Source organism: Cyprinodon variegatus, unplaced genomic scaffold (assembly GCF_000732505.1).
Source record: "Cyprinodon variegatus isolate N-32 unplaced genomic scaffold, C_variegatus-1.0 Scaffold234, whole genome shotgun sequence".
NCBI classification, from domain to species: domain Eukaryota; kingdom Metazoa; phylum Chordata; class Actinopteri; order Cyprinodontiformes; family Cyprinodontidae; genus Cyprinodon; species Cyprinodon variegatus.
In genome coordinates, this window is record NW_015150687.1 from 101,584 (window position 1) to 114,686 (window position 13,103).

Here is a 13,103-nt window from a genome sequence, read left to right on the forward strand (position 1 = left end):
AAAAAAGCAAAGATGCAAAACGCAACTGTCCACAGGCGGCTCCATCCATGAGTCACACAGCCAGGCAGACGAGCTCCGAGCCAGCTCCCATGTCAGAGGAAGAAGAGAGCACATCCAGTCAGTCACAGTCAGAGAAACAGGACTACACTTAAAAACAGGCCAATCTCAAACAACTATAAACCAACGTGTTGATGGCAGCAGCACAGCTGATGTTTATTTCCAGGATGACGTCACAGCCAAACAGGAACAGACCAGATGAAGCTACTATGAGAAAAAGCAGAGAGAGCATAAAGTTGGAGACAAATTCTGCAGAGTTGGAGAATAGAGATAGAATGAAGCTTCATCATACACTGGTATTTGAGGTTTGAGGTGAAAAAAGGCCATTATACTATTAAGTATATGTAAATTTAGTTTGTTCATTAGAAATTATATTTATTCAGCTAAGAAGAAGTAAAATATTTTCAGCTAGTTAGAAACCTGAGAATAAGATCATTTTAATTCAAAGTTGTATTGCTTTATTTTATTAGGCTCGCCTAGCGACGTAGTTGTTTGTTTCCAGAATTTGGCTTTATTTTGAAGGGCGGAGCTGTCAACTTCCGGTGTTTCTGCGGCTTCACCAGTCACCGCGGTAGAAACGCTCGCGCTGTAGTTCTACCGCTGGATTATTGCTGCTGAAGGCTGCAGGACGGATCAGCCGCAGCGGGACGATACAGTCAGGACGGTCCTCAACGCAACTGGAGCTAAAGGTGAGTCAGGTGCTGAAGCCTTTCAATGCTGACACTTTACCGTTTATAGCAATAGGAATTGTTTAAGGTGCAATATATTTTCTACTTTTTGCAAGTAAACTCCATCTCCAACTCTAATTTGCTAGGGGGGCATAAAAGGTAAAATAATTTCACCTTTTTAATTCCTTTTTCACCTTTATTATAAATGTCAAACGCTTAAAAATCTTCTTTTTGTTTGATTTTCTACTCTCAGATCAGATAGTGTAATTAAAATACTACACTCATCAGTTTCTCCAGAGCCTGCTATTAAAATTATATATATTCTGTTTATATTAATGCTTCTGTTTAGCTGTTATTTGGCAAACCAAAGGGGTTTATATACAGGAGATATCTACATACAGCATTATGAGAATGCCATTCTGTTTTTGGTTTTATTTATGCTGTATTTTCTTTTAGTCCTCTCTCTAACAGGCACCTAGGAGCCTGAAATATTTAGTGTGCAGGGTGGGAGTTTCTCTGTTGCCTGAAAAAACAGAGCTGGAGATTATCCAGCTTCTGTCTCCTTGAACCCCATTCGGCCTCGGCTGATGGCCGCTCACACTGAGCCTGGTTCTGCTGGAGGTTTCTTCCTGTTGAAAGGGAGTTTTTCCTCTCCACTATCGCTACAAGCATGCTTAGTGCATCCGAGTCAATGAGTCGATGCAATCAACTGGTTTTCCTTAAATAGAAAACTTTGAAACAGTTTGACTGTACGATCTGGTGAACTGTAAAGTGCCTTGAGATGCCATGTGTTGTGAATTGGCGCTATATAAATAAACTGAATTGAAACTGAATTGACGGTGGTGTATCAGATAGGGATCTAAAAAGCTGCAGCTGAATTGTTAAATCAAGTAGCTGTACATGTTAAAAATAAAGGCTGATGTAATATGTTATGACATATGTGTGTTTTTCTGTGCCCTAAATATTTAGATTACCATCTTCTTTGTTTTGTGTTTGTTTGTTTGTTTGTTTGTTTGTTTGTTTTTTGGCCTGGGAATAACCGTCATCTCGCTTTCACTTGCCTTGCAGACTGCCTGCATTCTGGTGTGTCATATCAGATTAAACTGAAGTGCAAAGCTTTCATTCTGTGACATTCTACAGGTACTTCAATGACAATTCTGCATTAAAAAAACTTTAATGTTTTACTTGCACATTCAGATAAAGATAGTTTGTTGAAATTTGTGAATTAAACAGAGAAATGTGTCAATTGTAAACCTGACACTTGGTGTTGTGTGACGATCGCATTTTTTATTATATGCCTAACCAAAGAAAATTCTCGGTTCTGCAGAAAATACCAAAGTTCAAGTGAGGCTGAAATGTGTGTGCCTGTGTGTGCAAACCTGCTAGGTTAAGGAAATGCTAAATATGAACTAAACAAATAAAGACAATTGTTAAAGTGAATAATTCATCTGCATGTTTGCACTGTTAGGAGTCAGAATAGTCATTGGTTACAGGCTTAAATGCATCAGCAGATTATTTGACGTAGGTTAATTTATTTGTTTTGCTTTTCTCTTCATTGTTAGCTCCCTTGCCATGTCCATTGTCAGTTATTCCTAGCATTTGATTTGACCCGCAACTGTAAAGCAGATGACATACAGGGAGTGTTGCTAAGTACAAACTAAGATTTATCACATAACTATTCAGAGATTTAACAGCTGTGGTTTTCATTGTGTTCTTATTTGTTCTGTTTATTTCTTCATTGTGCATTGTGTATTTTTACAGCATGTTGTAGATCAAGGTGATGTTGTATTTTCATTATTGATCTGTGGAACCAGATCGACGTTCGGGCGGGGGCCATGAATAGATGCTTTAACCCTCGAGGCTCTGGAATCAATGTTTGTGTTCACGTTTGAAACAAAAAGATGAAAGTGGCTTATTTAGGTTTTATTACAAACCCTGTTTTATGTCCAAAACTGAGCAGAAAATTAATGAAGTAGATGCTAAGTGACTGTAGGACAGGTGCCACTGGACATGAAGCGAAACAAGAAACAGTTTTAGAGAAAAGAAGACAGGCTTCACTCGGATCAGGTATTACATTAAGACCCCATGGGTCGACAGAGGGAATAAACAATTTGTCTTCCTGTTAGTTGGTGGAAAATGATGCAATAACTTAACATTTTCTCTCTGGAGGCTTTAAGCGAGCTGGACATTATTTAAACTCTAATACCCAAACTGAGTCGGAACATCTTCAACTGTCTTTTTTTCTGAATTCTTCCAGCATTCTATACGATTTATAAATCTGGGGACTGTAATCTGTGTTAGGTGTGGGCTTCTGCTGCATTAAGACTCTAACCAATAGGCTGAATGTAGCAAGGACATGCCAAGAGTAAACTAACGACACTGGGAATACATTAGAGATACACCAATCCAGTTTTTTCCAATCCATTCTGATACCGGTACCTGGCCTGAGAGTATCTGCTGATATCCAATACTGATCCGATTCATGTAAGTGAAGACTTCAGTCTTGACATTAAACATTGTTAAAAAAAAAAAAGGGAACATATGCACACATATATAAATGTACTTTATATTATTTCTTAACAAATAAGCAGCAAAAAAATAGATAACAGTACCATGCAAAGTATACTGGATGGATAACTTTAAATTCCCAATATCTGATGTGGCTAATTAGTCAATATTGGAGCTAATATCAGATCCAGGTATTGGATTGGTGTATCTCTACATACATTACACATTTTCTATTCAATAATTGCAATACTAATTTTGCACACAGATACTGCCAAGATGCTGTAGCTTCAATCAGTTTTTGCAGCTATTGAGATAATCTGTTAATATTGATCGAAGGATGGAATAATAAGGAACCCTTAACAGGATTATGAGGAACCAAGTCTCCATGGAGGGAAGTTAAAGCAGAAATTCGCCATAGTACAGTACACAGTGCTTCCGGTTTGTTGTTCTGGATTTGTAGTTGCAGATTAGTCAGATTACCCATGCTGAGCCGTGACCAACACAGGAAGCGGCAACAATCAAAGCTAGACCCAGATCTGCATTACTGCTGATGTAGGGACCACATACTAGAATGCATTTATGGAATGCTGAGATGATTTATGGGATAGCAATGTTCCATTATCAAGGATAATGTATTTTCCATTACATTATCCTTTAGAACAGTTTCATAAGAAAAACATGCAATTCAAGATGTAATTTTGATTTTAGTTTAATAAACTGTCTAACTCTCCAGTACATGGAGGTCCTGCTTGGACTGGAATAGCACAATGTCAGGAGTCCAGCTTCAGCAAAGTTCACTGACATGAAATAAAGTCATAGTTCTACTTCTGCAAATCTTTAAATGAAATAAAAAAACTATTTTTACGAAGGAACCTGGGATAGTATACAGACTCTCACATCATGATCATTTTATTGAATAAAAGAAAGGCTTTTGTTCCAATATTCTTTCATCTTCCAGCTACAAACTTCATGTAACAGGGCAAGATGAAGGAGTGAAAATGTGTGAATGGAGTAGCTGTGATTACTAAAAAAATCCAGTGCAACAAATTCTTGTGAAAAGCCCCTTACAGTTTTCTTTTTGTTAGATTGTTTATAATGTTCCTTAACAGTTTCCCAGTTAGCGCAACATCACTGAAAAAGCCCCCCCCAACCCAAAAGAGTTAATTCATTCATTTTCCTCATATTTGTTTACTTTCTACAAACAATGGAATAGCAATTATAAATGTAATGAGCTGCCTGGTGTTCCATGTTGATAACCGTTCCTAAATATTAACTCTGTGTCCCTTTTAGACACAGAAGATGCATATTTCCTCTTTGCCAGCTTCTTGGAGAATATTTCCCAAAAGCAGAAAGTAGATTTGCTTGTTTTGCAGGACCTGTAGGTTGTACCAGAGCATATAGCCCAGCTGTTTAGCTGGGCTATATGCTCTGGTACAACCTGCAGTCAGCTGTTTCACAGATCTGTCACTTTGCCAGCTGTAGTTTTAGATCAAGGCTGCCTTTTAGAACGGTGATGAGTGGAGCTCATTTAGCTGTAGCACCATGAATGCCCCACTGTACATCTGGGGAAAACTCATATAGTCCCTCCAGCTGTTTCACATACATTCTATGATGGAAAAAGGTTTGCAGTTTTTACTTCCTTTAACCTCAGCATAGCTTCTTTCAAGGGAATAAGTAGCCACCAAATGTAATACACCACTAAACTTTCTAATATTTTAAAGAATGCTAAAGTAACTTAACTGTTCCTCCGGGAACATTAAAGTTTCCCCTTTCTACTCTGGCTTTGAAGAGGCTCAAAGCAAGAAGGACTGTCAGTAGAAGGAAGGGTAGAAGTCCTTTCCAGATGTCGCTCTGACGGGGAGGTTCTGGGGAAGCCATCCTATAATGAATGAGAGAGAGAATCACCTGAGGGGACCAGAGACATCAAACAAAACCTTTCTCTCACTTTCTTCTGTACCTTTTACTCACTTAAGACTCACTTCTCTTCACTCCTCATTCCATGGATCTCATCCCCCTCAAGTTATCTGTGGATTAATGGACTTCGTACCAGCCTCCTTTTCCTCCCTTTTTTTTTTTAGAATTTATCTTAATTGATCTCTCTGCTTCCGTCCTGCATGGTGGTTGTTTTTATATTTTACTGAGCTCCAGCCAGAGGGCATGTTCTGAAAAATTCGTCTGGGGAGAGAAACCCTGACATTCACTGAGACAAACATGCACATGAACAAATTAACTTCCCTGACCTGAAACAAATACTCAAAACATTGTGGTCAGCAGGGACAAAGCAGGCTCGAACATGAATGATCACTTGTTTTAATCAGCTGCTTGTTTTTTCTTGGATGCAAATTGCCCTATTACACAGAGGGAAAGGATATTTCACATCTTATTGGCCTAAAAGGAGTTAAGACCTCTTTTCTGGAATTTCCATCTGCATGTAAATGTGTTAGTCTCAGTTAGAAGCTGCTATGACAGTCAGAATAAAAGGAAAACATTATATATAGTCCAACATCCGATAACATTCAGACTGTGGAGGAACCACAGTGGTGGTATTATTGGACCGCAGTGCAGCATTTGATATTGTTGATCATTTGATTTTATCAACATGTTTGGAAAACTGGGTCGGCCTTACTGGTGCCTTGCTGGACTGGTTTAAATCCTACCTAAAGGACTTATGTTACAGTGGGGAACGTTATGGCTAAAATCCTGGTGTTATGATGGGATCAGAAAGGCAAATAAAGGCAGTTACTAAGTCAGACTTTTATCACCTGAGGAACATCTCTAGGATTAAAGGACTAATGTCCAAGTATGATGTAGAAAAACTTATACATGCATTTCTTTAAGTATTTATTACCTCAACAGTGTCTTCATAGGTTTGCCTAAAAAGTGCATCAGACAGCTGCAGCTGATCCAAAACTCTGCTGGCTGTGTTCTCACTAGCACTAAAAAGGTAGAACACATCAGTCCAGTTCTGAAGTCCTTACACTGGCTCTCTGCAGCTCAGATAATAGACTTTAAAATCCTTGTGTTAGTCTATAAATCAATAAATGGATCTGCACCTCAATACATAACAGACTTGTTGTCAATATATCAACCTCCCAGACCTCTCAGGTCTTCTAGTTCCAGCCTACTCTAAACACCCAGAACTAGACAAAAACATGGAGCATTCAGCTCCTATGCTCCACTTAATTGGAACAAACTCAGCAGACTGTTAAAACACCGATAGCCGGAGTTCTTTAAGTCAAAGTTAAAAACCCAATAGTTTAGAGCTGCCTTTGACTGTTGAAGTTAAACTGTTAACAGTGGTATTATTAGTTTAAAGTTGTGGTCTTATTTGTTTTACTACCTGCTAGGGATGAAAAAAATTAATGGGATTAATCGTGATTAATCAATTAGTGAAATAATCATTAACTAATTTAGTAATTGATGAATCTTTAACTGGAGTATAGAGACTCTAAAACATGCCCTTAGCTGACAGAGCAACCCACTTAGAGCAGTAATTATACCAAAGTTGTTTAAAAAAAAAAATTTAACATTTTGCATTTAAGATTTCATCTGTCCGTATGCTCTATCCAGATCTCCTCAAGTGGAAAAAGTTTAATTTCACCTGGTTTAATTTCGGCAAATTTCTTCTTTAAAGAATCTTTTGCTATCCGATTATTAATCAAAAAAATAATCAACAGATTAATTTATTTGGAAAATAATAACTAGTTGCAGCCTTACTACCTGATTTTATCATGTCTTTATTTGCTTTTATTCTGCTTTTATTTTTCTCCCATTTTTTTGTTTAATAAATATAAAGCACTTTAAATTGTCCTAGTTCTGGATTGTGCAATACAGATAAACTTGCCTTTTTAAATATATGAGGCAATCTTGATTTAAATCAAACAATTTCATTGTCCTCTGTGTAATTCTTTTCATTTGATAATCCCAGTCACCCTAAAATTGCTGCTAAGTGCTCAAAGAAGGAACTTATCCATACCTTAACTATCTTCAGAAATGGTAGTTAAGCCAAATACTAACATGTACCATCTGGTTTTAATAGGGGTAAATAGCTAATCCTCTATAAAGGAAAAAAAGCAACAAAAGTACAGCCCAGAGCTTTCAGGAAGTTTCCACAGATCATTATGTAATTAGGAAATGGCAGTTAACCGCTAAATCCAGAGCTACAGCACAACATGCATGCTTAGACAATCACTTATGAACATTTAGGCAAGCTTTACGTAAAAAGGGAAGCAGCTATTTTCACATATAAAGTCAAATTAAAGTAACATTTAAACAAAGAATCAACTTTTTTGGCCCAGTTTCACAGAGAAACAAGCTGATTTCAGATTCTGTCACTCACATGGTATTAAGGTGCCTAAATCTTTATCCACTGGTTCATATTCAGTCTCTACAGTAACCAGAAGTTGTTCAATCCATTAATGCTCCCTGATTCGCTCTTTGGTCAAACATTATCAAACAGATTTAAGCAAAATTCTTCTGTTGGATAGAGGCAATCTAACCAGCCAGAGATCAGAATTGACCAATTTGTACCTCAGTCAGCAAGTCAAATATTTCATGTTTATGATGCTTTGGACCTTAGAACGTTTTGGGATTCACAGATGGAATGATTGCCAGCTGCTGTGGAGACGAACTTCTTAGCTTCCCTCCAGGACACCTTTAACCCCTTAATAGATTGGACTTGTTTGTATGCCAGACAAACTGAAGCTGAAAGCTGAAGCTGAGACAAACTGAAAATGGTCTGGCAGCTAGGTCTGGGCAATTAATGCAACAATTTATTTGCATTGTAATTTCAATTTAACAAATGCAATTTTTCAAATGGTAGAGGCATTTCATTTTGGTCATATGACATTTAACAAGAGTAAGACATTACATGTATTTCTGCAGCTCTTTGGATGGAGGTAATAAGATAAAGTGTGTTTGCCACCATACAGGAAGGAAGAGTTAAAGCTGGCATGTAGATGCGTGCATGCAGAAATATGTAAGTACTTCTTCACATAAAGGGTTACAGTAAAGTGTAACAATTGACTGTACAAGGAAGCTTTCATGGTCATAAAAAAAAAATCTGGGAGGAGGACATCTACACACCTGTGGTTAATGCAAAGGAAATCAAAATAGAATCAGGTTTGGTTATAGAAAATAATTGCAATTTGATTTTTGTTAAAATTATTCAGTTCTGCTGGCAACAGCGGTTATAAGGCAAAGTCAGCGTGTGTCAAAGAGCCTTGTGTCTGTTTACTCATTATAGGTAATAGATGAAAGTCAATAGGAAGCCATATAGATACACTAAAACAACTGAGCTGTCTGCAACTTCTTTAGCGTGCACTATTCTATCTGAAACGGAGAATGATTATGATATCCATCAACACCCTATGCATGAAGCTGTTGCAGAACTTGAGAGCTCCTTCAGTGACAGACTGCTGCACCCTAAATGCACGTGGGAGCGTTATCACAGATCCTTCCTCCCAGCAGCACTAAGAATCTATAAACACCACTGTTCCCAACAACCCCAATAAGTTGTTACATTTATTATGATTTTGCACAGTTTATACCTTAGTCAGTTAAATAACATGCTGCTGTCATATTGCACATCTCTGATGTTGCTGCTATTTTTAAATATCCATTATTGTAAAAATGTCCATAGCTGTAAATTGGTTATTTATTCTCCAGGTCCACAGTTTTTATATTGTAAAAACACTTACAGTACAGTATTTAATTTGTACAGTACAGTATTTCATTTGTTTATTTTTAAATCTTCGCCATATTGTTATTCTTATACACCTTTCTAAGGTCCACATTTGTATGACAGTTTTTTCTATTATATTTTTGCTGCTGTAAGACCAGAATTTCCCAATTGGAGGACAATAAAGGGATTTTCAATTCTATTCTATTTTATAAAGATCATTGTATTTCTAAAACAGATACAGATTTCCTCAAAGCAGATGTGCAATATCCCCTCTGCAGTTTCCTCTTGCATTTTTTTGAAAATTCCTGCCCTTGATCCCACCCCAAGAACACTTTTGTTTTGACTATATACATACAAAAAATAATTTAACTCAATTTATTGAATACCAACAGAATGCAAAAGCTAGGCTTTTTTAATCTAGTTGCTGGTCCAAGCCAATTCAGAAGGTTAAAGCTTGCTTGTCAGTTGCCTAAAACTTTCAAAGGTAGCTTTGTGGAACAAAGATAAGCATACATATCAAAGATAACCTGTCACCTATGCTGGATTTCTGCTGTGCTGGTGTTACTGTCAAACAGAAGTGGGATAGAGGACTGTCTGTGTTTTCTGCCAGCAGACCCCTATAGCACTTGCCCTTGATTCAGCACTCACCTCCTTCTCTTTATGACAAATTTTCTGAAAGATATGCAAATGTATTTGAATATAAAAAGTTGCATGGTTAATATATTTTCTGGAAATATATCTGTTTACAAAAATCTGCAGGTACCCTGTTGGTAGGAAGCTCCAGCATAAACCTAAAGCTAAAAACAAAACCCGTCACCAAAATACTAAATTATTCTTTCTCATATTTCATTTTGCTTATAACATCCTGTTATTTTTTTTATCTGGGAACATCCTCCACAGCAGCCCTGCATCCGTGCTTCTATTTCCTGCATGAAAAATTAAATATATATGATAAGAGGGGAAAAAACACATTCATCACCTGAGCCATTTCATTTGTTATTAAACAAACTCGTGTTGAATAGGATGCAGGTTTATTGGTTTGGGTATACAGTGACGAAAATATCAAATATAGCTCCATTACGTTTATACAGGCTTTTGAAGTAGCACTAAAACAGCAGATGTATAATCCGACTCAGAGCAGGCTGCTAGAAGGGGAAGTCACTGCTCTACAAAGAGAGAAAACAGGAAGTGTTGCGTATGAAGCCGAATATTACATTAGTTTAAAGTGAAATAGTGTCTAGATAGTGTTGGGGCACCCAGTGAAGCAGATTTGGGGCTATATACAAGTAAAATTCAATTCTGTGTTATTTCTTTTAAATCTCTGTTTTGTTTTGTTTTTTGTCTATGCAATTATACTAGAAAAAACTGTTCAAATCACACAATGAAAATATTTTGCTGGTGGAAAATGCAAAATGATTAGGCAACAGCATCGCTGCATCTTGGTATGTAAACACTATCACAACACATAGATATACCGTACTAAAAATATTAATTTAAACATCCAAAGATGTTTAGTCCTTTATAAATGTAGTTCTAATTTAAGTATAAATATTTTAGCACTTCTAATGTTGGTGAAGGTCATAATTCTGTAAGATTGTGATGAACATATGAGCATATGAAGATGAACATAAGAGCGTATTATGATTTAACTGCTGTTACTAGTTAGGATCTTCACATAGTAGTAGTGTAATGAAATAAACTGAACAACAAGAACAACAGTAAGCGGGATTTTAACTGTGTTTGTAGAAATCAACAATTCTTTTTCCTTGTTCTTACGAGTACTTGAATAAGTAAATATTGTTAAATCATTCTGTCTTGGATTGATGTGTTTTTAGGTTTTGCTTAGGTTTTAATTAAGTATAGTCTTAGTACCAAAAAGCAAAAGAAATATACCTTTTTATAATTTGACTTGTTAAATAATGGTTCCATTCATAACCATGCAGGGTCTAATCAAAGTATTTTGAGATTTTGAGTTAATCCTACTAGTTATATCATGATAACATAACTGATTGCATCTAGAATTTCCTCCTCTTTGAGATTTAAATTAAAAGAAAAGAATATTAAGATCACTAAACATGGAAAATAACATATATCTGAGACTCATAAAAGCTTAGACTTATTTCAGTAGATAAAGCAACAGTATAGCTACACACAAGACAGATTTTACTCTAACAGGAAAAATATTGGCTTTTTACAATAAAAGCATCATTTCATATTCATTTAAACCTGAGATGTCCTCATGCATCTTCATAAGAAGCAAGAACTGGATTCACTCATTTAAGCTGATGCAGCAGTGTGGTACACTTGAAAGACTGGGATTATAAAAAGAGAATGCCTTTAATCTGTAAACATTACTCATTTAGCATTAAATCAATACGATGTGCAATCAAACTGAAACCAAATTTAAAAAGCAAACTGATTCAGCATATATAACATTGGGGGAAAAAGACCCTAATTGAATCTTACTGTCTTTGACGATGATAAAAACTAATATGGTCTTTAGTGCAATTTAAAAATTTATTATCAAACATGTATAAAAATGAAAGCAATACATAAAAAAAAACAAATAAACTCAGTTTGCATCTATGCCACAGCTATCCTCATTGAGAATCAAATAACCGGAGCTGAATCTGCTTTTTTTTTTTTTTTTTTTCTATTTGGCTTAAAGTTGAGTCTCTGCTTATAAATCTCAATCTCAATAGCCTTCCCTCTAGAGAGGAATCTCTTTCTTATAGCTTTACAGAACTGCCTGATTGCAAGACAATTACTCACTGGCTGTAACAAGATTAAATGGTGGGAAAAGCCTTTATGCGCAGAGATAAATCATTTGCTGGGTGCTGTTTCATTGTTAGTTCTAACTTAGCGGAATGTGACCTGGCTTAATCTCGTCAATCTTAAACAAGCGCATCTAATGTCATTCTTAAATTTGGAAATTACAGCAGTAATTAGTAGTTTCAAACCAGATTGCATGTCTCATATCCAGGCTTGACGTCATTGCACATTTAACGATTTATTGCTTTTTAATATCATAAGCTGTTTCCTGTAATTGAGGATGACTGAGTGTCTTAGAAGGCTCTGTCACTCTCCACCGCTAACTCGCCCGGTTTTTCCTCATCACCCTCTCCTCAAACATTTTGGAATCAGCAGTGGAGGTCCTACTAGAGAGACACCCCGTGTCTTGTGATCCCTCCATGTGTTGGAGCACAGTTCAGTATTCACCTCCACCACATACTAATCCTTTCATTTGCTTCGGCTTCAGGCAGTTGGGTCAAAGGGCTGACAAAGGGCTGACTGTGTAAGCAGTCTACAGGGACAGAGACTGATACAGAGATGCATTTACTGATGTTTACAGTAGCTCAAATACTGAAACACCTTTCAACAAAAATAAGTTTATGCAAAGTTTATCCACAGCCATATGATGACCTCAAATTCACATAGAAATTCATTTCTGGTTACAGCTGGTAGAGATTGCTCATCAAATTTTGAGTTTTTTTATGTTTTTATGTATTGCTTCAATTTTGATATATCTTCTTTTGATAATGAATCTTAAATCATAGTAAAGACCAGATTTGTTTTTAATGTCACCTGGTACATTCAGATACAATATGTTTAGCTTTTTAAAACTGTTACACACGCTGACTCTGCTTGCTCTTAACATTTTGTTTCAGTTTGATTACAAATTAAATCGATTTTGAGCTAAATATCCAAAGTCTTTAAAGTGTATCACTCTGCTGCAGACGCTCATATTAAGAGATCAAGTTCTTGCTTAATATATCACTTCAGCTCTCAAAATGTTATTGTATGAGTATGCTTTCAGAAATAATTATGTGTAAGCAGATGTTCATATTACCCATGGCTTGGTTTGCTAATGCGCATGCCGACCATCCAAATGGCTCTTGAATTTTAACGCTGATTGAAAGAAAAAAAAAAACACTATCCACACTCACTCCCTCCTTGATAATTTCAGATAAGGATGAATTATTTTTCATTTTAATTCTCTATACTCTTTGTCCCATCTTGTAGCACACTGACAATTTCTGACAGAATTCTATTTAAATACCGTATTTTCACGAACATAAGGCGCACCGTACTAAAAGGTGCAGTCTCAGTTATGTGTGCCATTACTGTATTTAACACACACATAAGGCGCACCGGACTAAAAGGCGCGGGTTTTATATACCGGTACA

The 13,103-nt window shown here is 36.4% G+C and overlaps 1 protein-coding gene across 2 annotated transcripts in view; it reads left to right on the top strand.

Moving 5' to 3' along the window:
• The first annotated feature begins 633 nt into the window (after nt 1-633).
• Nucleotides 634-13,103, top strand: part of LOC107088980 (chondroitin sulfate N-acetylgalactosaminyltransferase 1-like) — a 43,630-nt gene continuing 31,160 nt past the window's right edge. The window contains exons 1-2 of one of the 2 annotated variants that reach the window (XM_015381470.1): nt 682-746; nt 1,794-1,865. The gene's annotated coding sequence lies outside the window, so the exon portion shown is untranslated. Of the gene's footprint in view, nt 747-1,793; nt 1,866-13,103 lie in introns of both variants that reach the window. The other variant, XM_015381469.1, reaches the window with a different exon arrangement.